The 24,108-nt window shown below is 46.8% G+C and overlaps 9 non-coding genes across 9 annotated transcripts; all 9 read left to right on the top strand.

Annotated features, from left to right (window-relative positions):
- The first annotated feature begins 13,207 nt into the window (after positions 1–13,207).
- Positions 13,208–13,293, top strand: TRNAR-UCU (transfer RNA arginine (anticodon UCU)). The gene is given in 2 exon segments: positions 13,208–13,244; positions 13,258–13,293. It is a non-coding gene; the product is annotated as a tRNA-Arg (tRNA).
- Positions 13,294–14,188: 895 nt separating this feature from the next.
- On the top strand, positions 14,189–14,274 carry TRNAR-UCU (transfer RNA arginine (anticodon UCU)). Its single transcript is given in 2 exon segments — positions 14,189–14,225; positions 14,239–14,274. It is a non-coding gene; the product is annotated as a tRNA-Arg (tRNA).
- Positions 14,275–15,169: 895 nt separating this feature from the next.
- Positions 15,170–15,255, top strand: TRNAR-UCU (transfer RNA arginine (anticodon UCU)). Its single transcript is given in 2 exon segments — positions 15,170–15,206; positions 15,220–15,255. It is a non-coding gene; the product is annotated as a tRNA-Arg (tRNA).
- An 895-nt stretch (positions 15,256–16,150) lies between these two features.
- TRNAR-UCU (transfer RNA arginine (anticodon UCU)) lies at positions 16,151–16,236 on the top strand. Its single transcript is given in 2 exon segments — positions 16,151–16,187; positions 16,201–16,236. It is a non-coding gene; the product is annotated as a tRNA-Arg (tRNA).
- Positions 16,237–18,247: 2,011 nt separating this feature from the next.
- Positions 18,248–18,333, top strand: TRNAR-UCU (transfer RNA arginine (anticodon UCU)). Its single transcript is given in 2 exon segments — positions 18,248–18,284; positions 18,298–18,333. It is a non-coding gene; the product is annotated as a tRNA-Arg (tRNA).
- Positions 18,334–19,228: 895 nt separating this feature from the next.
- Positions 19,229–19,314, top strand: TRNAR-UCU (transfer RNA arginine (anticodon UCU)). Its single transcript is given in 2 exon segments — positions 19,229–19,265; positions 19,279–19,314. It is a non-coding gene; the product is annotated as a tRNA-Arg (tRNA).
- An 895-nt stretch (positions 19,315–20,209) lies between these two features.
- On the top strand, positions 20,210–20,295 carry TRNAR-UCU (transfer RNA arginine (anticodon UCU)). The gene is given in 2 exon segments: positions 20,210–20,246; positions 20,260–20,295. It is a non-coding gene; the product is annotated as a tRNA-Arg (tRNA).
- Positions 20,296–22,170: 1,875 nt separating this feature from the next.
- On the top strand, positions 22,171–22,256 carry TRNAR-UCU (transfer RNA arginine (anticodon UCU)). Its single transcript is given in 2 exon segments — positions 22,171–22,207; positions 22,221–22,256. It is a non-coding gene; the product is annotated as a tRNA-Arg (tRNA).
- An 895-nt stretch (positions 22,257–23,151) lies between these two features.
- Positions 23,152–23,237, top strand: TRNAR-UCU (transfer RNA arginine (anticodon UCU)). Its single transcript is given in 2 exon segments — positions 23,152–23,188; positions 23,202–23,237. It is a non-coding gene; the product is annotated as a tRNA-Arg (tRNA).
- Positions 23,238–24,108: the final 871 nt, after the last annotated feature.

The following is a 24,108-nucleotide window of genomic DNA, read 5'->3' as shown; positions in this document are numbered from 1 at the left end:
GTTGGGCGAACATCTAGATGTTCGGGTTCGGGCCGAACAGGCCGAACATGGCCGCGATGTTCGGGTGTTCGACCCGAACTCCGAACATAATGGAAGTCAATGGGGACCCGAACTTTTGTGGTTTGTAAAGCCTCCTTACATGCTACATACCCCAAATTTACAGGGTATGTGCACCTTGGGAGTGGGTACAAGAGGAAAAAAAAATTAGCAAAAAGAGCTTATAGTTTTTGAGAAAATCGATTTTAAAGTTTCAAAGGGAAAACTGTCTTTTAAATGTGGGAAATGTCTGTTTTCTTTGCACAGGTAACATGTTTTTTGTCGGCATGCAGTCATAAATGTAATACATATAAGAGGTTCCAGGAAAAGGGACCGGTAACGCTAACCCAGCAGCAGCACACGTGATGGAACAGGAGGAGGCGCAGGAGGAGAAGGCCACGCTTTGTGAGACACAACAACCCAGGCCTTGCATGAGGGCAAGAAGCGTGCGGATAGCATGCTTTGTACCGCCATGCAGTCATAAATGTAATAAAGATAAGAGGTTCCATAAACAAGGACCGGCAACGCTAACCCAGCAGCAGCAGCAGCAGCACACGTGATGGAACAGGAGGAGGCGCAGGAGGAGAAGGCCACGCTTTGTGAGACACAACAACCCAGGCCTTGCATGAGGGCAAGAAGCGTGCGGATAGCATGCTTTGTACCGCCATGCAGTCATAAATGTAATAAAGATAAGTGGTTCAATAAACAGGGACCACGCGGCAACGCTAACCCAGCAGCAGCAGACGTGATGGAACAGGAGGAGGCGCAGGAGGAGAAGGCCACGCTTTGTGAGACACAACAACCCAGGCCTTGCATGAGGGCAAGAAGCGTGCGGATAGCATGCTTTGTACCGCCATGCAGTCATAAATGTAATAAAGATAAGTGGTTCAATAAACAGGGACCACGCGGCAACGCTAACCCAGCAGCAGCAGACGTGATGGAACAGGAGGAGGCGCAGGAGGAGAAGGCCACGCTTTGTGAGACACAACAACCCAGGCCTTGCATGAGGGCAAGAAGCGTGCGGATAGCATGCTTTGTACCGCCATGCAGTCATAAATGTAATAAAGATAAGTGGTTCAATAAACAGGGACCACGCGGCAACGCTAACCCAGCAGCAGCAGACGTGATGGAACAGGAGGAGGCGCAGGAGGAGAAGGCCACGCTTTGTGAGACACAACAACCCAGGCCTTGCATGAGGGCAAGAAGCGTGCGGATAGCATGCTTTGTACCGCCATGCAGTCATAAATGTAATAAAGATAAGTGGTTCAATAAACAGGGACTACGCGGCAACGCTAACCCAGCAGCAGGAGACGTGATGGAACAGGAGGAGGCGCAGGAGGAGAAGGCCACGCTTTGTGAGACACAACAACCCAGGCCTTGCATGAGGACAAGAAGCGTGCGGATAGCATGCTTTGTACCGCCATGCAGTCATAAATGTAATACAGATGAGAGGTTCAATAAACAGGGACCAGAAACGCTAAACCATCCCAGATGTTCATTGGTCATGTTACTTGGTTGGGGTCCTGGAGTGTTGCGTAGTCGTTTCCAATCCAGGATTGATTCATTTTAATTTGAGTCAGACGGTCTGCATTTTCTGTGGAGAGGCGGATACGCCGATCTGTGACGATGCCTCCGGCAGCACTGAAACAGCGTTCCGACATAACGCTGGCTGCCGGGCAAGCCAGCACCTCTATTGCGTACATTGCCAGTTCGTGCCAGGTGTCTAGCTTCATGCCCGGTTTCAGGTCCAGCGGTGCCAGCCACAAATCTGTCTGTTCCTTTATTCCCCTCCAAATTTCCTCCCCTGTGTTCTGCTTATCCCCAAGGCAGATCAGCTTCAGCAACGCTTGCTGACGCATGCCAACAGCTGTGCTGCACTGCTTCCACGATCCTACTGCTGCTGGTGCTGGGTTAGCGTTTCTGGATGAGGTACAGCTTTGAGATGCGTTGGAGGAGAAGGAGTCAGAGAGGTAGGTGCTGCTGTTATCCAGTGGGAGGGACGGCGGTGCAGCTGTTTGCGGCGTGGGCAACACCCGCGCCGTAGCAGGTGAGGAATCGCTGCCAGGCTCCACAAGGTTCACCCAGTGCGCGGTAAGGGAGATGTATCGACCCTGGCCGAACGCACTCGTCCAGGTGTCAGTGGTGAGGTGAACCTTGCAGGCAACGGCATTCTTCAAGCTTCGGGTTATTTAGCTGACCACGTGCTCATGCAACTCAGGCACTGCAGAGCGCGCAAAGTGGTAGCGGCTGGGAACCACGTAACGTGGGATGGCCACTGACATCATGCCCTTGAAGCTGTTTGTCTCCACCACTCGATATGGCAGCATTTCGCAGGCCAGAACCTTGGCTATGCTGGCTGGCTGTTACTGCCACGGCCCGGGGGTCATTTGCTGGCAATTTCCTCTTGCGCTCAAACATCTCAGAGACAGACAACTCAACCGTAGGGCTGCACACCGAAGGGCTGTTGGTTGTTGTGTTTGATGAACACTGGGAGACCTCAAGAGCACTAGTCCGGAAAGTGACAGTGTCAGCATCGTCTGATGTTTGTGAATGTTGTGAACCACGCAATGGCTGGACTACTGCTGCTGCTGAGGCGGGTCTGGTGGTGAGTCTGGTGAACCCAAGGGAGGCAGTGTTGCTGGTGGTACCCTGTCCTGCCGCGTTTGCCCACAGTGTGGGATGTTTGGATAGAATGTGGCGGCTCATGCTGGTTGTGGAGAGGTTGTTAATACTTTTCCCCCTGCTCAGGCGGGTCTTGCACACCTTGCAAATCGCCATGGTAACATCCTCAGTGCAGTCTTCAAAGAAAGCCCAGACTTTGGAGCACCTGCCTTGCTGGCGATTTCTGTTTGCGCCTCTTTTGCCTCTCACTTGAACCATGCTTGCGGTGCCTGAAATTGCGCGCCGCCTACCTTGTGGCACAAGGCGAACTCGTGCAGCAGTGGGTTCCTCAACAGACTCATCTGTGCTGCTGCTACGACGGCGATGTTCTCGTTCACAAACAAAATCTGGGTCTATGTCCACATTGTCCATACCCTCCTCTTCCATCTCCTCAAACTCGTCATATGTCATTGTGGGGGCCGCCGCCGTGGAGTAGAACTCCCCAGAACAACCTCTGCGCAGCTCACTCCAACGTCGTCTGGTTATCTGGCAGTTGTGTGCGTGGTGTCGCTGCCGGTTGTGTCAGCTTTGTGCCCACTGGCTCCTTGTAACTGGCTGAGGACTCGGACCTCGTGCGTGATGTGCTGGTGCTGCTTAACCCACTGCTGGACGCTTGAGAGGTCATCCAAGTAATTATCTGGTCCTGTTCTTTTGGATCTGTGAGGGTTGTTGTCCTGGACAACATGGGCGGTATTGAGTGGGTTTTCTTGGGTGCTCCCCTGTGGCCTGTACGTGAACCGTCAGGGGAAACACCTCTTCCCTTGCCCCTCCCTCTTTCACCGGATTTCTTCCTCATTTCACTTATCCTTAAAGTACACGCTGACTGGCAGCAGTACAGTGGCAGTACAGAAATGCTATACAGTGGTGGGTGAGCGGTGTACCACTTTTGTCAGCAGCGACACAGAGCACAATGCTATACAGTGGCGGGTGAGCGGTGTACTACTGTTCCCAGCAGACACAGAGTGGAAGTAAACACAATGCTATATAGTGTGGCTGAGCCGTGTACACAGAGTGGCATTAAACACAATGCTATATAGTCTGCTATATAGTCACCCCGAACAGGGTGATGTTCTGCAGAACCCGAACAGTGGCAAACACTGTTCGCCCAACACTACTGGGAGGGAACGCAGATTTTAGTACCTAAACACACGATACAACATGTTTTCCGGGGTCAGACTCTGAGGCACATACAGATGGTCCCGATCATCATCCTCATCATACAACTCTTCTCCTGAGTCTGACCCACCCACCACCTCTGCCACCCCAACATCCCCAGACACAGACCCCTCATCGTCCTCAACATTAACTTGGGATGCTGGCCTGAGCCAGACCTCCTCCTCCACATCAGGCCCCATCATCTCCTCAATGGCAGCCCTCATTAATCGCTCTGGCGACGGACCGATGGACACAACGTTCTCCTCCGGGGAGGGCTGCTGCTGACCACTGGCTGCTGGGGTGGATGTTATAGCTTGCGTGGGGCGTTGGCTGTTGCTGTTGTTGGGAGTGCTGCTCACAGCGGAGGTCTCTGGGGAACTCATGTTGAGCTCATATAGTGGTTGACGGTGAGTGGAGTATTACTGATCCCAGCAATATACACACTGACTGGCAGAGTACGCAATGCTATATAGTGTGGCTGAGCGGTGTACACAGAGTGGCAGTAAACACAATGCCATATAGTCTGGCTGAGCGAGCGGTGTACTACTGTTCCCAGCAGAATCAGAGTGGCAGTAAACAATGGTATATAGTCTGGCTGAGCAGTGTACACAGAGTGTCAGTAAACAATGGTATATAGTCTGGCTGAGCGGTGTACACAGAGTGTCAGTAAACAATGGTATATAGTCTGGCTGAGCGGTGTACACAGAGTGTCAGTAAACAATGGTATATAGTCTGGCTGAGCGGTGTACACAGAGTGTCAGTAAACAATGGTATATAGTCTGGCTGAGCGGTGTACACAGAGTGTCAGTAAACAATGGTATATAGTCTGGCTGAGCGGTGTACACAGAGTGTCAGTAAACAATGCAATATAGTCTGGCTGAGAGGTGTACACAGAGTGTCAGTAAACAATGCTATATAGTCTGGCTGAGCGGTGTACACAGAGTGTCAGTAAACAATGGTATATAGTCTGGCTGAGCGGTGTACACAGAGTGTCAGTAAACAATGGTATATAGTCTGGCTGAGCGGTGTACACAGAGTGTCAGTAAACAATGGTATATAGTCTGGCTGAGCGGTGTACACAGAGTGTCAGTAAACAATGGTATATAGTCTGGCTGAGCGGTGTACACAGAGTGTCAGTAAACAATGGTATATAGTCTGGCTGAGCGGTGTACACAGAGTGTCAGTAAACAATGGTATATAGTCTGGCTGAGCGGTGTACACAGAGTGTCAGTAAACAACGGTATATAGTCTGGCTGAGCGGTGTACACAGAGTGGCAGTAAACACAATGCTATATATAGCGTGGCTGAGCGAGGTGCACAGTGGCAGTACACACAATGCTATATTAGTCAGGCTAAGCCGTGTACACAGAGTGTCAGAAAACACAATGCTATATATATAGCGTGGCTGAGCGAGGTGCACAGTGGCAGTACACACAATGCTATATATAGCGTGGCTGAGCGAGGTGCACAGTGGCAGTACACACAATGCTATATATAGCGTGGCTGAGCGAGGTGCACAGTGGCAGTACACACAATGCTATATATAGCGTGGCTGAGCGAGGTGCACAGTGGCAGTACACACAATGCTATATTAGTCAGGCTAAGCCGTGTACACAGAGTGTCAGAAAACACAATGCTATATATATAGCGTGGCTAAGCGAGGTGCACAGTGGCAGTACACACAATGCTATATATAGCGTGGCTGAGCGAGGTGCACAGTGGCAGTACACACAATGCTATATATAGCGTGGCTGAGCGAGGTGCACAGTGGCAGTACACACAATGCTATATTAGTCAGGCTAAGCCGTGTACACAGAGTGTCAGAAAACACAATGCTATATATATAGCGTGGCTGAGCGAGGTACACAGTGGCAGTAAACAATGCTATATATAGTGTGGCTGAGCGAGGGGTGTACTACTGTTCCCAGCAGCGACACACAATGACTGGGGGGGACCCTGGCTAGTGTTGGGCGAACATCTAGATGTTCGGGTTCGGGCCGAACAGGCCGAACATGGCCGCGATGTTCGGGTGTTCGACCCGAACTCCGAACATAATGGAAGTCAATGGGGACCCGAACTTTTGTGGTTTGTAAAGCCTCCTTACATGCTACATACCCCAAATTTACAGGGTATGTGCACCTTGGGAGTGGGTACAAGAGGAAAAAAAAATTAGCAAAAAGAGCTTATAGTTTTTGAGAAAATCGATTTTAAAGTTTCAAAGGGAAAACTGTCTTTTAAATGCGGGAAATGTCTGTTTTCTTTGCACAGGTAACATGTTTTTTGTCGGCATGCAGTCATAAATGTAATACATATAAGAGGTTCCAGGAAAAGGGACCGGTAACGCTAACCCAGCAGCAGCACACGTGATGGAACAGGAGGAGGGTGGCGCAGGAGGAGAAGAAGGCCACGCTTTGTGAGACACAACAACCCCGGCCTTGCATGAGGGCAAGAAGCGTGCGGATAGCAGGCTTTGTACCGCCATGCAGTCATAAATGTAATAAAGATAAGTGGTTCAATAAACAGGGACCACGCGGCAACGCTAACCCAGCAGCAGCAGACGTGATGGAACAGGAGCAGGCGCAGGAGGAGAAGGCCACGCTTTGTGAGACACAACAACCCAGGCCTTGCATGAGGGCAAGAAGCGTGCGGATAGCATGCTTTGTACCGCCATGCAGTCATAAATGTAATAAAGATAAGTGGTTCAATAAACAGGGACCACGCGGCAACGCTAACCCAGCAGCAGCAGACGTGATGGAACAGGAGCAGGCGCAGGAGGAGAAGGCCACGCTTTGTGAGACACAACAACCCAGGCCTTGCATGTGGACAAAAAGCGTGCGGATATAGCAGCAATGCTTTTTGCCGCCATGCAGTCATAAATGTAATACAGATGAGAGGTTCAATAAACAGGGCCCGGAAACGCAACACCATCCCAGATGTTCATTGGTCATGTTACTTGGTTGGGGTCCTGGAGTGTTGCGTGGTCATTTCCAATCCAGGATTGATTCATTTTAATTTGAGTCAGACGGTCTGCATTTTCTGTAGAGAGGCGGATACGCCGATCTGTGACGATGCCTCCGGCAGCACTGAAACAGCGTTCCGACATAACGCTGGCTGCCGGGCAAGCCAGCACCTCTATTGCGTACATTGCCAGTTCGTGCCAGGTGTCTAGCTTCGATACCCAATAGTTGAAGGGTGCAGATGGATGGTTCGACACAGCTACGCCATCTGACATGTAGTCCTTGACCATCTTCTCCAGGCGATCGGTGTTGGAGGTGGATCTGCACGCTTGCTGTTCAGTGGGCTGCGGCTGCATGGGTGTCAGAAAATTTTCCCACTCCAAGGACACTGCCGATACCATTCCCTTTTGGGTACTAGCTGCGGCTTGCGTTGTTTGCTGCCCTCCTGGTCGTCCTGGGTTTGCGGAAGTCAGTCTGTCTGCGTACAACTGGCTAGAGGAGGGGGAGGATGTCAATCTCCTCTCTAAAGTCTCCACAAGGGCCTGCTGGTATTCTTCCATTTTGACCTGTCTGACTCTTTCTTCAAGCAGTTTTGGAACATTGTGTTTGTACCGTGGATCCAGAAGGGTATAAACCCAGTAATTGGTGTTGTCCAGAATGCGCACAATGCGTGGGTCACGTTCAATGCAGTCTAGCATGAATTGAGCCATGTGTGCCAGAGTCCTACCAGAATCCTCATCATCCTCTTGTGAGCGTTGTGATAGTTGTTGTGATGCATCATAGTCGTCACCTTCCTCCTGGTCTGCTTCTGCTGACCATTCGCGTTGAATTGTGGAAGTCCAACGTGCACCGCTCTGGCCCTCGTCAGTGGTGGCATGAAATTCCTGCTCCAACTCCAGCTGTTCCTCCTCCTCTTCTTCGTCATAGCTGCTGGGGCCAGCGTTCCCTGAGGCGGATGGCCTGATGTTGGTACCATCACGCTGATCGTTTTCTCCTTCAGATTCCCCCAGTTGCATCATGACAGCTGTTTCCTTGATTTTTAACATCGACCTCTTCAGTAAACACAGCAGTGGTATGGTAATGCTGACTGAAGAGTTGTCACTGCTCACAAGCAACGTGGATTGCTCAAAATTTTGGAGGACTTGGCAGAGGTCCAACATGTTGGCCCAATCGGATCCACAGAAGCTTGGCAGCTGGCCGGATGCGCCTCGGTACTGCGCCGTCATGTACTGGACCACTGCACTCTTCTGCTCGCAAAAGCGGGCTAGCATGTGCAGCGTAGAATTCCAGCGCGTAGGGACATCACACAGCAAGCGATGGTGGGGGAGATTGAAGCGCTCCTGCATCTTGGCGAGTGCCCCCGAAGCAGTACTGGAATTTCTACAATGTTTGGACACTCGACGCACCTTCAACAGCAGATCGGGCACGCCTGGGTATGTCCTCAGGAACCGCTGAACTACTAGGTTCATCACGTGCGCCAGGCAAGGGATGTGTGTCAGCTTAGCCAACCTTAAAGCGCGAATGAGATTACTCCCATTATCACACACAACCATGCCCGGTTTCAGGTCCAGCGGTGCCAGCCACAAATCCGTCTGTTCCTTTATTCCCCTCCAAATTTCCTCCCCTGTGTGCTGCTTATCCCCAAGGCAGATTAGCTTCAGCAACGCTTGCTGACGCATGCCAACAGCTGTGCTGCACTGCTTCCACGATCCTACTGCTGCTGGGTTAGCGTTTCCGGATGAGGTACAGCTTTGAGATGCGTTGGAGGAGAAGGAGTCAGAGAGGTAGGTGCTGCTGTTATCCAGTGGGAGGGACGGCGGTGCAGCTGTTTGTGGCGTGGGCAACACCCGTGCCGTAGCAGGTGAGGAATCGCTGCCAGGCTCCACAAGGTTCACCCAGTGCGCGGTAAGGGAGATGTATCGACCCTGGCCGAACGCACTCGTCCAGGTGTCAGTGGTGAGGTGAACCTTGCAGGCAACGGCATTCTTCAAGCTTCGGGTTATTTTGCTGACCACGTGCTCATGCAACTCAGGCACTGCAGAGCGCGCAAAGTGGTAGCGGCTGGGAACCACGTAACGTGGGATGGCCACTGACATCATGCCCTTGAAGCTGTTTGTCTCCACCAATCGATATGGCAGCATTTCGCAGGCCAGAAGCTTGGCTATGCTGGCTGTTACTGCCACGGCCCGGGGGTCATTTGCTGGCAATTTCCTCTTGCGCTCAAACATCTCCGACACAGACAACTGAACCGTAGCGCTGCACACGGAAGGGCTGTTGGTTGTTGTGTTTGATGAACACTGGGAGACCTCAAGAGCACTACTCCGGAAAGTGACAGTGTCAGCGTCGTCTGATGTTTGTGAATGTTGTGAACCACGCAATGGCTGGGCTACTGCTGCTGCTGAGGCGGGTCTGGTGGTGAGTCTGGTGAACCCAAGGGAGGCAGTGTTGTTTCTGGTACCCTGTCCTGACGCGTTTGCCCAAAGAGTGGGATGTTTGGATAGCATGTGACGGCTCATGCTGGTGGTGGAGAGGTTGTTAATATTTTTCCCCCTGCTCAGGCGGGTCTTGCACACCTTGCAAATCGCCATGGTAACATCCTCAGTGCAGTCTTCAAAGAAAGCCCAGACTTTGGAGCACCTGCCTCCTTGCTGGCGATTTCTGTTTGCTCCTCTTTTGCCTCTCACTTGAACTTCCACGCTTGTGGTGCCTGAAATTGCGCGCCGCCTACCTTGTGGCACAAGGCGAACTCGTGCAGCAGTGTGTTCTTCAACAGACTCATCTGTGCTGCTGCTACGACGGCGATGTTCTCGTTCACAAACAAAATCTGGGTCTCTGTCCACATTGTCCATACCCTCCTCTTCCATCTCCTCAAACTCGTCATATGTCATTGTGGGCCACCGCCGTGGAGTAGAGCTCCCCACAACAACCTCTGCGCAGCACACTCCAACGTCGTCTTCCAGATCTTGTCGGCCGACCTCCTGCAATTGCAACCCCTCCTGCCCAAATTGCTCTGGGATTTGGGTTTCCGAGTCCTCTTCGGACTCGCCTTGTATTTCAGTGCGCGGTGCATTTCCCACAGTTAACGGTTGTGAATCCAGGCACAACATTTCTGGCTGTTCCTCCATTGACCTTTGAAAGGTGGAAGTTTGTTGGGCTGGGAATAGCTCCTGCGAATACCCCATTGTGTCCTGAGGTAATTCATCGGACTGGTTATCTGGCAGTTGTGTGCGTGGTGTCGCTGCCGGTTGTGTCAGCTTTGTGCCCACTGGCTCCTTGTAACTGGCTGAGGACTCGGACCTCGTGCGTGATGTGCTGGTGCTGCTTAACCCACTGCTGGACGCTTGAGAGGTCATCCAAGTAATTATCTGGTCCTGTTCTTTTGGATTTGTGAGGGTTGTTGTCCTGGACAACATGGGCGGTATTGAGTGGGTTTTCTTGGGTGCTCCCCTGTGGCCTGTACGTGAACCGTCAGGGGAAACACCTCTTCCCTTGCCCCTCCCTCTTTCACCGGATTTCTTCCTCATTTCACTTATCCTTACAGTACACGCTGACTGGCAGCAGTACAGTGGCAGTACAGAAATGCTATACAGTACCACTATTCCCAGCAGCGACACAGAGCACAATGCTATACAGTGACGGGTGAGCGGTGTACCACTATTCCCAGCAGCGACACAGAGCACAATGCTATACAGTGACGGGTGAGCGGTGTACCACTATTCCCAGCAGCGACACAGAGCACAATGCTATACAGTGGCGAACGAGCGGTGTACCACTATTCCCAGCAGACACAGAACAGTACACAGAATGCTATATAGTGTGGCTGAACGAGCGGTGTACCACTATTCCCAGCAGACACAGAACAGTACACAGAATGCTATATAGTGTGGCTGAACGAGCGGTGTACTACTGTTCCCAGCAGACACAGAACAGTACACAGAATGCTATATAGTGTGGCTGAACGAGCGGTGTACTACTGTTCCCAGCAGACACAGAACAGTACACAGAATGCTATATAGTGTGGCTGAACGAGCGGTGTACTACTGTTCCCAGCAGACACAGAACAGTACACAGAATGCTATATAGTGTGGCTGAACGAGCGGTGTACCACTGTTCCCAGCAGACACAGAACAGTACACAGAATGCTATATAGTGTGGCTGAACGAGCGGTGTACCACTGTTCCCAGCAGACACAGAACAGTACACAGAATGCTATATAGTGTGGCTGAACGAGCGGTGTACCACTGTTCCCAGCAGACACAGAACAGTACACAGAATGCTATATAGTGTGGCTGAACGAGCGGTGTACCACTATTCCCAGCAGACACAGAACAGTACACAGAATGCTATATAGTGTGGCTGAACGAGCGGTGTACTACTGTTCCCAGCAGACACAGAACAGTACACAGAATGCTATATAGTGTGGCTGAACGAGCGGTGTACTACTGTTCCCAGCAGACACAGAACAGTACACAGAATGCTATATAGTGTGGCTGAACGAGCGGTGTACCACTATTCCCAGCAGACACAGAACAGTACACAGAATGCTATATAGTGTGGCTGAACGAGCGGTGTACTACTGTTCCCAGCAGACACAGAACAGTACACAGAATGCTATATAGTGTGGCTGAACGAGCGGTGTACTACTGTTCCCAGCAGACACAGAACAGTACACAGAATGCTATATAGTGTGGCTGAACGAGCGGTGTACTACTGTTCCCAGCAGACACAGAACAGTACACAGAATGCTATATAGTGTGGCTGAACGAGCGGTGTACTACTGTTCCCAGCAGACACAGAACAGTACACAGAATGCTATATAGTGTGGCTGAACGAGCGGTGTACCACTATTCCCAGCAGACACAGAACAGTACACAGAATGCTATATAGTGTGGCTGAACGAGCGGTGTACTACTGTTCCCAGCAGACACAGAACAGTACACAGAATGCTATATAGTGTGGCTGAACGAGCGGTGTACTACTGTTCCCAGCAGACACAGAACAGTACACAGAATGCTATATAGTGTGGCTGAACGAGCGGTGTACTACTGTTCCCAGCAGACACAGAACAGTACACAGAATGCTATATAGTGTGGCTGAACGAGCGGTGTACCACTGTTCCCAGCAGACACAGAACAGTACACAGAATGCTATATAGTGTGGCTGAACGAGCGGTGTACCACTGTTCCCAGCAGACACAGAACAGTACACAGAATGCTATATAGTGTGGCTGAACGAGCGGTGTACTACTGTTCCCAGCAGTGACACACAATGACTGGGGGGGACCCTGGCTAGCGTGGCTGGAGCGCGAACTACCCTGCCTGCCTACCCAAAGCTAAACCCACAGACAAATGGCGGAGATATGACGTGGTTCGGGTATTTATTTACCCGAACCACGTGACAGTTCGGCCAATCAGAGCGCGTTCGGGTCCGAACCACGTGACCCGTTCGGCCAATCACAGCGCTAGCCGAACGTTCGGGGAACGTTCGGCCATGCGCTCTTAGTTCGGCCATATGGCCGAACGGTTTGGCCGAGCACCGTCAGGTGTTCGGCCGAACTCGAACATCACCCGAACAGGGTGATGTTCTGCAGAACCCGAACAGTGGCGAACACTGTTCGCCCAACACTAACCCTGGCTAGCGTGGCTGGAGAGCGAACTACCCTGCCTGCCTACCCAAAGCTAAACCCACAGACAAATGGCGGAGATATGACGTGGTTCGGGTATTTATTTACCCGAACCACGTGACCGTTCGGCCAATCAGAGCGCGTTCGGGCCCGAACCACGTGACCCGTTCGGCCAATCACAGCGCTAGCCGAACGTTCGGGGAACGTTCGGCCATGCGCTCTTAGTTCGGCCATGTGGCCGAACGGTTTGGCCGAGCACCGTCAGGTGTTCGGCCGAACTCGAACATCACCCGAACAGGGTGATGTTCTGCAGAACCCGAACACTGGCGAACACTGTTCGCCCAACACTACGTCTCAGTTCCTGAAGCATTCATGATGGTTTTTTTTTAATGAGTGGCACCAATTTCATTAAATGAAACAAAAGAAGTGGATTTGAGAGGTCAGATGTTGGTAAGTACAACCATCTCTGCTGCTGAGTATTGAAAGTTTAGCAGGTTACAGGTAGTAGATTCAGAAAGTTTTTGATTTTTCTTAGAAATCTAGAAGACGGGTTGTGATGATAGCTTGTTATGTAATGAAACAGGTGTTTGATGAGAGTGAGATGGGACTGCTGAAATAATCCAGAGTAACATTTGGGAGATAGCCAGATGCTGTACTCTTTCTTCTTATATAACAAAAAGGTAGCCTGCATACATCCTGAAATGCCACGAACAAATGGGTAAAAGCAGATATTTTTCATTTGAAGGTGCCTGGCAAAAACAGTCAGTGCAAGCTTGGCTCTGTGGCGCAATGGATAGCGCATTGGACTTCTAGTGAAATGTAGGCATTCAAAGGTTGTGGGTTTGAGTCCCACCAGAGTTGCATTTTAAACTGGAAACCGAAGCCGTGTTACCTAAAAGATGCTGAAAGTGCACCGAAGATGGCCCTCAAAAGTCCATCCCTGGAAACTTGTCTGCTGCAACACAGACTAAGCTCTTCATGGAAAGGAGTAAACAGTTCACCTTCACCAGCACAGTTTGTAACCACCTCATCAACTAATGACCCACAATTAATCAACTAAGAGAATGAGAGCGTGCCAAGTGTTGCCATCCATAACCAACAAACTTGGTTTTCGCTAATGATAAATCTAGCTTTGTTCCTAAATTTAAACAACAAGCCGCCCTTGAGATTTCATAGGGACATCATTGAAGAATATCCCATCAAGGGCTTCATTCCTAAAATGTATATCTTCTCCAGATGTAGTATGCAAAGCAAGCTGCATGAGCATTGTTGTGCAGCACAAAGGATATCACCTTGGACGTGCAAACAAATTCACATTTTGAAATGTGGAGCGTCTCAGTTCCTGAAGCATTCATGATGGTTTTTTTTTAATTAGTGGCACCAATTTTATTAAATGAAACAAAAGAAGTGGATTTGAGAGGTCAGATGTTGGTAAGTACAACCATCTCTGCTGCTGAGTATTGAAAGTTTAGCAGGTTACAGGTAGTAGATTCAGAAAGTTTTTGATTTTTCTTAGAAATCTAGAAGACGGGTTGTGATGATAGCTTGTAATGTAATGAAACAGGTGTTTGATGAGAGTGAGATGGGACTGCTGAAATAATCCAGAGTAACATTTGGGAGATAGCCAGATGCTGTACTCTTTCTTCTTATATAACAAAAAGGTAGCCTGCATACATCCTGAAATGCCACGAACAAATGGGTAAAAGCAGATATTTTTCATTTGAAGGTGCCTGGCAAAAACAGTCAGTGCAAGCTCGGCTCTGTAGCACAATGGATAGCGCATTGGACTTCTAGCGAAATGTAGGCATTCAAAGGCTGTGGGTTCGAGTCCCACCAGAGTCGCATTTTAAACTGGAAACCGAAGCCGTGTTACCTAAAAGATGCTGAAAGTGCACCGAAGATGGCCCTCAAAAGTCCATCCCTGGAAACTTGTCTGCTGCAACACAGACTAATCTCTTCATGGAAAGGAGTAAACAGTTCACCTTCACCAGCACAGTTTGTAACCACCTCACCAACTAATGACACACAATTAATCAACTAAGAGAATGAAAGCGTGCCAAGTCTTGCCTTCCATAACCAACAAACTTGGTTTTCGCTAATGATAAATCTAGCTTTGTTCCTAAATTTAAACAACAAGCCGCCCTTGAGATTCCATAGGGACATCATTGAAGAATATCCCATCAAGGGCTTCATTCCTAAAATGTATATCTTCTCCAGATGTAGTATGCAAAGCAAGCTGCATGAGCATTGTTGTGCAGCACAAAGGATATCACCTTGGACGTGCAAACAAATTCACATTTTGAAATGTGGAGCGTCTCAGTTCCTAAAGCATTCATGATGGGTTTTTTTTAATGAGTGGCACCAATTTCATTAAATGAAACAAAAGAAGTGGATTTGAGAGGTCAGATGTTGGTAAGTACAACCATCTCTGCTGCTGAGTATTGAAAGTTTAGCAGGTTACAGGTAGAAGACTCAGAAAGTTTTTGATTTTTCTTAGAAATCTAGAAGACGGGTTGTGATGATAGCTTGTTATGTAATGAAACAGGTGTTTGATGAGAGTGAGATGGGACTGCTGAAATAATCCAGAGTAACATTTGGGAGATAGCCAGATGCTGTACTCTTTCTTCTTATATAACAAAAAGGTAGCCTGCATACATCCTGAAATGCCACGAACAAATGGGTTAAAGCAGATATTTTTCATTTGAAGGTGCCTGGCAAAAACAACTAGAGCAAGCTTGGCTCTGTGGCGCAATGGATAGCGCGTTGGACTTCTAGTAAAATGTAGGCATTCAAAGGTTGTGGGTTCGAGTCCCACCAGAGTTGCATTTTAAACTGGAAATGGAAGCCGTGTTACCTAAAAGATGCTGAAAGTGCACCGAAGATGGCCCTCAAAAGTCCATCCCTGGAAACTTGTCTGCTGCAACACAGACTAAGCTCTTCATGGAAAGGAGTAAACAGTTCACCTTCACCAGCACAGTTTGTAACCACCTCATCAACTAATGACCCACAATTAATCAACTAAGAGAATGAGAGCGTGCCAAGTGTTGCCATCCATAACCAACAAACTTGGTTTTCGCTAATGATAAATCTAGCTTTGTTCCTAAATTTAAACAACAAGCCGCCCTTGAGATTTTATAGGGACATCATTGAAGAATATCCCATCAAGGGCTTCATTCCTAAAATGTATATCTTCTCCAGATGTAGTATGCAAAGCAAGCTGCATGAGCATTGTTGTGCAGCACAAAGGATATCACCTTGGACGTGCAAACAAATTCACATTTTGAAATGTGGAGCGTCTCAGTTCCTGAAGCATTCATGATGGTTTTTTTTTAATTAGTGGCACCAATTTTATTAAATGAAACAAAAGAAGTGGATTTGAGAGGTCAGATGTTGGTAAGTACAACCATCTCTGCTGCTGAGTATTGAAAGTTTAGCAGGTTACAGGTAGTAGATTCAGAAAGTTTTTGATTTTTCTTAGAAATCTAGAAGACGGGTTGTGATGATAGCTTGTAATGTAATGAAAAAGGTGTTTGATGAGAGTGAGATGGGACTGCTGAAATAATCCAGAGTAACATTTGGGAGATAGCCAGATGCTGTACTCTTTCTTCTTATATAACAAAAAGGTAGCCTGCATACATCCTGAAATGCCACGAACAAATGGGTAAAAGCAGATATTTTTCATTTGAAGGTGCCTGGCAAAAACAGTCAGTGCAAGCTCGGCTCTGTAGCACAATGGATAGCGCATTGGACTTCTAGCGAAATGTAGGCATTCAAAGGCTGTGGGTTCGAGTCCCACCAGAGTCGCATTTTAAACTGGAAACCGAAGCCGTGTTACCTAAAAGATGCTGAAAGTGCACCGAAGATGGCCCTCAAAAGTCCATCCCTGGAAACTTGTCTGCTGCAACACAGACTAATCTCTTCATGGAAAGGAGTAAACAGTTCACCTTCACCAGCACAGTTTGTAACCACCTCACCAACTAATGACACACAATTAATCAACTAAGAGAATGAAAGCGTGCCAAGTCTTGCCTTCCATAACCAACAAACTTGGTTTTCGCTAATGATAAATCTAGCTTTGTTCCTAAATTTAAACAACAAGCCGCCTGTGAGGAAACGCGGAAAAGCCGCCGTCTCTCGAGGTGAGGCGGCTGTTTCCGCGTCCAGCATGGCGTCACAAAGCGGAAAAAACGCCGCATGCCGCATGGGCAGTGCGGCGGAATCCGCATTGGTAACGGCGGAATCCACATCAGAGGCGACCCCCGCATTAGATACATTGCAAAACAGTACTGGTGTGGCTGGGACTGATAGTCCACCAAGATTCAGACTTACACGCGCGCGAGCACAGAGGCAGAGTTTAAATAGCAGTTAGAAGGGTGTCGGCTGACCAGCTGGGTCAGCTGACAAATTCCACTGCTCCCATTGGACCAGCAATTAGGGAGGTCCTGGAAAGGTCCTAGAGTATATATACTGCTGGTTGTTCACTTGCTCTTTGTCTGGCGTGCGATCACATACGTGGGAGCACCCAGATCCGTAGTCAGATCCTGAAGTGTGCCGGGACCAGCTGGAGCTGTAATCCTACACTTAGCTAGATATTTGATAGCTAAAGTACTAGTTTGATTGTGATTATATGTTATGACTTTTGCCTGCCTCGACTATCCTCCTGAACTCTGATCTTGCACCTCGATATTTCTGATACTCTGTTGCCGAACCCCGGCTCGTTCCTTGACTCTGCTTCTGCCTCCTGATTTTGTACCCCGATATTTCTGATACCCCGTTGCTGAACCCTGCCTGTACTTTGACTCTGCCTTTGCCTCCTGATCCTGTACTTTATCTGTCCGTGTGTGTACGACCTGGCTTGTCCGACCTCGAGAACCGACCTTACCGTTAGAGGCGGTTCCTCGCTCTGTTAGCGATCCTTCCTCCTGAGGGTCACTTTCAGATATCCCTTCCTACTATCAGTCTGACTCCTCCCGTCTTGGAGAGCTCAGGTCTGCGGAAGGAATCTGTGCAGTACTCCTTACTGCATTGAGGCCTTGTCCTCTTAGTGTTACAGTTACACCAAACACTACACTCTACTCGGGTGATCAGAGGTTAGTTTGTATATCGGATTATCGGTGAGACTGCAGTTCACTTATAATCTGGTATATATCTGTATTTCCGGTGATACTGCAGATCATTGGTAATCAGATACTCTCTGCGCCCACCGATCGTTACACCGCCCTTGAGATTCCATAGGGACATCATTGAAGAATATCCCATCAAGGGCTTCATTCCTAAAATGTATATCTTCTCCAGATGTAGTATGCAAAGCAAGCTGCATGAGCATTGTTGTGCAGCACAAAGGATATCACCTTGGACGTGCAAACAAATTCACATTTTGAAATGTGGAGCGTCTCAGTTCCTAAAGCATTCATGATGGGTTTTTTTTAATGAGTGGCACCAATTTCATTAAATGAAACAAAAGAAGTGGATTTGAGAGGTCAGATGTTGGTAAGTACAACCATCTCTGCTGCTGAGTATTGAAAGTTTAGCAGGTTACAGGTAGAAGACTCAGAAAGTTTTTGATTTTTCTTAGAAATCTAGAAGACGGGTTGTGATGATAGCTTGTTATGTAATGAAACAGGTGTTTGATGAGAGTGAGATGGGACTGCTGAAATAATCCAGAGTAACATTTGGGAGATAGCCAGATGCTGTACTCTTTCTTCTTATATAACAAAAAGGTAGCCTGCATACATCCTAAAATGCCACGAACAAATGGGTTAAAGCAGATATTTTTCATTTGAAGGTGCCTGGCAAAAACAACTAGTGCAAGCTTGGCTCTGTGGCGCAATGGATAGCGCGTTGGACTTCTAGTAAAATGTAGGCATTCAAAGGTTGTGGGTTCGAGTCCCACCAGAGTTGCATTTTAAACTGGAAATGGAAGCCGTGTTACCTAAAAGATGCTGAAAGTGCACCGAAGATGGCCCTCAAAAGTCCATCCCTGGAAACTTGTCTGCTGCAACACAGACTAAGCTCTTCATAGAAAGGAGTAAACAGTTCACCTTCACCAGCACAGTTTGTAACCACCTCACCAACTAATGACACACAATTAATCAACTAAGAGAATGAAAGCGTGCCAAGTCTTGCCTTCCATAACCAACAAACTTGGTTTTCGCTAATGATAAATCTAGCTTTGTTCCTAAATTTAAACAACAAGCCGCCCTTGAGATTCCATAGGGACATCATTGAAGAATATCCCATCAAGGGCTTCATTCCTAAAATGTATATCTTCTCCAGATGTAGTATGCAAAGCAAGCTGCATGAGCATTGTTGTGCAGCACAAAGGATATCACCTTGGACGTGCAAACAAATTCACATTTTGAAATGTGGAGCGTCTCAGTTCCTAAAGCATTCATGATGGGTTTTTTTTAATGAGTGGCACCAATTTCATTAAATGAAACAAAAGAAGTGGATTTGAGAGGTCAGATGTTGGTAAGTACAACCATCTCTGCTGCTGAGTATTGAAAGTTTAGCAGGTTACAGGTAGAAGACTCAGAAAGTTTTTGATTTTTCTTAGAAATCTAGAAGACGGGTTGTGATGATAGCTTGTTATGTAATGAAACAGGTGTTTGATGAGAGTGAGATGGGACTGCTGAAATAATCCAGAGTAACATTTGGGAGATAGCCAGATGCTGTACTCTTTCTTCTTATATAACAAAAAGGTAGCCTGCATACATCCTGAAATGCCACGAACAAATGGGTTAAAGCAGATATTTTTCATTTCAAGGTGCCTGGCAAAAACAACTAGTGCAAGCTTGGCTCTGTGGCGCAATGGATAGCGCATTGGACTTCTAGTAAAATGTAGGCATTCAAAGGTTGTGGGTTCGAGTCCCACCAGAGTTGCATTTTAAACTGGAAATGGAAGCCGTGTTACCTAAAAGATGCTGAAAGTGCACCGAAGATGGCCCTCAAAAGTCCATCCCTGGAAACTTGTCTGCTGCAACACAGACTAAGCTCTTCATAGAAAGGAGTAAACAGTTCACCTTCACCAGCACAGTTTGTAACCACCTCACCAACTAATGACACACAATTAATCAACTAAGAGAATGAAAGCGTGCCAAGTCTTGCCTTCCATAACCAACAAACTTGGTTTTCGCTAATGATAAATCTAGCTTTGTTCCTAAATTTAAACAACAAGCCGCCCTTGAGATTCCATAGGGACATTATTGAAGAATATCCCATCAAGGGCTTCATTCCTAAAATGTATATCTTCTCCAGATGTAGTATGCAAAGCAAGCTGCACGAGCATTGTTGTGCAGCACAAAGGATATCACCTTGGACGTGCAAACAAATTCACATTTTGAAATGTGGAGCGTCTCAGTTCCTGAAGCATTCATGATGGGTATTTTTTAATGAGTGGCACCAATTTCATTAAATGAAACAAAAGAAGTGGATTTGAGAGGTCAGATGTTGGTAAGTACAACCATCTCTGCTGCTGAGTATTGAAAGTTTAGCAGGTTACAGGTAGTAGATTCAGAAAGTTTTTGATTTTTCTTAGAAATCTAGAAGACGGGTTGTGATGATAGCTTGTAATGTAATGAAACAGGTGTTTGATGAGAGTGAGATGGGACTGCTGAAATAATCCAGAGTAACATTTGGGAGATAGCCAGATGCTGTACTCTTTCTTCTTATATAACAAAAAGGTAGCCTGCATACATCCTGAAATGCCACGAACAAATGGGTAAAAGCAGATATTTTTCATTTGAAGGTGCCTGGCAAAAACAGTCAGTGCAAGCTCGGCTCTGTAGCACAATGGATAGCGCATTGGACTTCTAGCGAAATGTAGGCATTCAAAGGCTGTGGGTTCGAGTCCCACCAGAGTCGCATTTTAAACTGGAAACCGAAGCCGTGTTACCTAAAAGATGCTGAAAGTGCACCGAAGATGGCCCTCAAAAGTCCATCCCTGGAAACTTGTCTGCTGCAACACAGACTAATCTCTTCATGGAAAGGAGTAAACAGTTCACCTTCACCAGCACAGTTTGTAACCACCTCACCAACTAATGACACACAATTAATCAACTAAGAGAATGAGAGCGTGCCAAGTCTTGCCTTCCATAACCAACAAACTTGGTTTTCGCTAATGATAAATCTAGCTTTGTTCCTAAATTTAAACAACAAGCCGCCCTTGAGATTCCATAGGGACATCATTGAAGAATATCCCATCAAGGGCTTCATTCCTAAAATGTATATCTTCTCCAGATGTAGTATGCAAAGCAAGCTGCATGAGCATTGTTGTGCAGCACAAAGGATATCACCTTGGACGTGCAAACAAATTCACATTTTGAAATGTGGAGCGTCTCAGTTCCTAAAGCATTCATGATGGGTTTTTTTTAATGAGTGGCACCAATTTCATTAAATGAAACAAAAGAAGTGGATTTGAGAGGTCAGATGTTGGTAAGTACAACCATCTCTGCTGCTGAGTATTGAAAGTTTAGCAGGTTACAGGTAGTAGACTCAGAAAGTTTTTGATTTTTCTTAGAAATCTAGAAGACAGGTTGTGATGATAGCTTGTTATGTAATGAAACAGGTGTTTGATGAGAGTGAGATGGGACTGCTGAAATAATCCAGAGTAACATTTGGGAGATAGCCAGATGCTGTACTCTTTCTTCTTATATAACAAAAAGGTAGCCTGCATACATCCTGAAATGCCACGAACAAATGGGTAAAAGCAGATATTTTTCATTTGAAGGTGCCTGGCAAAAACAGTCAGTGCAAGCTCGGCTCTGTGGCGCAATGGATAGCGCACTGGACTTCTAGTGAAATGTAGGCATTCAAAGGTTGTGGGTTTGAGTTCACCAGAGTCGCATTTTAAACTGGAAACCGAAGCCGTGTTACCTAAAAGATGCTGAAAGTGCACCGAAGATGGCCCTCAAAAGTCCATCCCTGGAAACTTGTCTGCTGCAACACAGACTAAGCTCTTCATGGAATGGAGTAAACAGTTCACCTTCACCAGCACAGTTTGTAACCACCTCATCAACTAATGACCCACAATTAATCAACTAAGAGAATGAGAGCGTGCCAAGTGTTGCCATCCATAACCAACAAACTTGGTTTTCGCTAATGATAAATCTAGCTTTGTTCCTAAATTTAAACAACAAGCCGCCCTTGAGATTTCATAGGGACATCATTGAAGAATATCCCATCAAGGGCTTCATTCCTAAAATGTATATCTTCTCCAGATGTAGTATGCAAAGCAAGCTGCATGAGCATTGTTGTGCAGCACAAAGGATATCACCTTGGACGTGCAAACAAATTCACATTTTGAAATGTGGAGCGTCTCAGTTCCTGAAGCATTCATGATGGGTTTTTTTTAATGAGTGGCACCAATTTCATTAAATGAAACAAAAGAAGTGGATTTAAGAGGTCAGATGTTGGTAAGTACAACCATCTCTGCTGCTGAGTATTGAAAGTTTAGCAGGTTACAGGTAGTAGACTCAGAAAGTTTTTGATTTTTCTTAGAAATCTAGAAGATGGGTTGTGATGATAGCTTGTTATGTAATGAAACAGGTGTTTGATGAGAGTGAGATGGGACTGCTGAAATAATCCAGAGTAACATTTGGGAGATAGCCAGATGCTGTACTCTTTCTTCTTATATAACAAAAAGGTAGCCTGCATACATCCTGAAATGCCACGAACAAATGGGTAAAAGCAGATATTTTTCATTTGAAGGTGCCTGGCAAAAACAGTCAGTGCAAGCTCGGCTCTGTGGCGCAATGGATAGCGCATTGGACTTCTAGTGAAATGTAGGCATTTAAAGGCTGTGGGTTCGAGTCCCACCAGAGTCGCATTTTAAACTGGAAACCGAAGCCGTGTTACCTAAAAGATGCTGAAAGTGCACCGAAGATGGCCCTCAAAAGTCCATCCCTGGAAACTTGTCTGCTGCAACACAGACTAATCTCTTCATGGAAAGGAGTAAACAGTTCACCTTCACCAGCACAGTTTGTAACCACCTCACCAACTAATGACACACAATTAATCAACTAAGAGAATGAAAGCGTGCCAAGTCTTGCCTTCCATAACCAACAAACTTGGTTTTCGCTAATGATAAATTTAGCTTTGTTCCTAAATTTAAACAACAAGCCGCCCTTGAGATTCCATAGGGACATCATTGAAGAATATCCCATCAAGGGCTTCATTCCTAAAATGTATATCTTCTCCAGATGTAGTATACAAAGCAAGCTGCATGAGCATTGTTGTGCAGCACAAAGGATATCACCTTGGACATGCAAACAAATTCACATTTTGAAATGTGGAGCGTCTCAGTTCCTAAAGCATTCATGATGGGTTTTTTTTAATGAGTGGCACCAATTTCATTAAATGAAACAAAAGAAGTGGATTTGAGAGGTCAGATGTTGGTAAGTACAACCATCTCTGCTGCTGAGTATTGAAAGTTTAGCAGGTTACAGGTAGAAGACTCAGAAAGTTTTTGATTTTTCTTAGAAATCTAGAAGACAGGTTGTGATGATAGCTTGTTATATAATGAAACAGGTGTTTGATGAGAGTGAGATGGGACTGCTGAAATAATCCAGAGTAACATTTGGGAGATAGCCAGATGCTGTACTCTTTCTTCTTATATAACAAAAAGGTAGCCTGCATACATCCTGAAATGCCACGAACAAATGGGTAAAAGCAGATATTTTTCATTTGAAGGTGCCTGGCAAAAACAGTCAGTGCAAGCTCGGCTCTGTGGCGCAATGGATAGCGCATTGGACTTCTAGTGAAATGTAGGCATTCAAAGGTTGTGGGTTCGAGTCCCACCAGAGTCGCATTTTAAACTGGAAACCGAAGCCGTGTTACCTAAAAGATGCTGAAAGTGCACCGAAGATGGCCCTCAAAAGTCCATCCCTGGAAACTTGTCTGCTGCAACACAGACTAATCTCTTCATGGAAAGGAGTAAACAATTCACCTTCACCAGCACAGTTTGTAACCACCTCCCCAACTAATGACACACAATTAATTAACTAAGAGAATGAAAGCGTGCCAAGTCTTGCCTTCCATAACCAACAAACTTGGTTTTCGCTAATGATAAATCTAGCTTTGTTCCTAAATTTAAACAACAAGCCGCCCTTGAGATTCCATAGGGACATCATTGAAGAATATCCCATCAAGGGCTTCATTCCTAAAATGTATATCTTCTCCAGATGTAGTATGCAAAGCAAGCTGCATGAGCATTGTTGTGCAGCACAAAGGATATCACCTTGGACGTGCAAACAAATTCACATTTTGAAATGTGGAGCGTCTCAGTTCCTGAAGCATTCATGATGGTTTTTTTTTAATGAGTGGCACCAATTTCATTAAATGAAACAAAAGAAGTGGATTTAAGAGGTCAGATGTTGGTAAGTACAACCATCTCTGCTGCTGAGTATTGAAAGTTTAGCAGGTTACAGGTAGTAGACTCAGAAAGTTTTTGATTTTTCTTAGAAATCTAGAAGACAGGTTGTGATGATAGCTTGTTATGTAATGAAACAGGTGTTTGATGAGAGTGAGATGGGACTGCTGAAATAATCCAGAGTAACATTTGGGAGATAGCCAGATGCTGTACTCTTTCTTCTTATATAACAAAAAGGTAGCCTGCATACATCCTGAAATGCCACGAACAAATGGGTAAAAGCAGATATTTTTCATTTGAAGGTGCCT

The sequence above is a fragment of the Hyperolius riggenbachi genome, chromosome 8 (genome assembly GCF_040937935.1).
Source record: "Hyperolius riggenbachi isolate aHypRig1 chromosome 8, aHypRig1.pri, whole genome shotgun sequence".
Classification (NCBI taxonomy): Eukaryota; Metazoa; Chordata; class Amphibia; order Anura; family Hyperoliidae; genus Hyperolius; species Hyperolius riggenbachi.
Note: the sequence above shows the minus strand (reverse complement) of the source record. Positions and strands in the feature narration are given on the sequence as shown.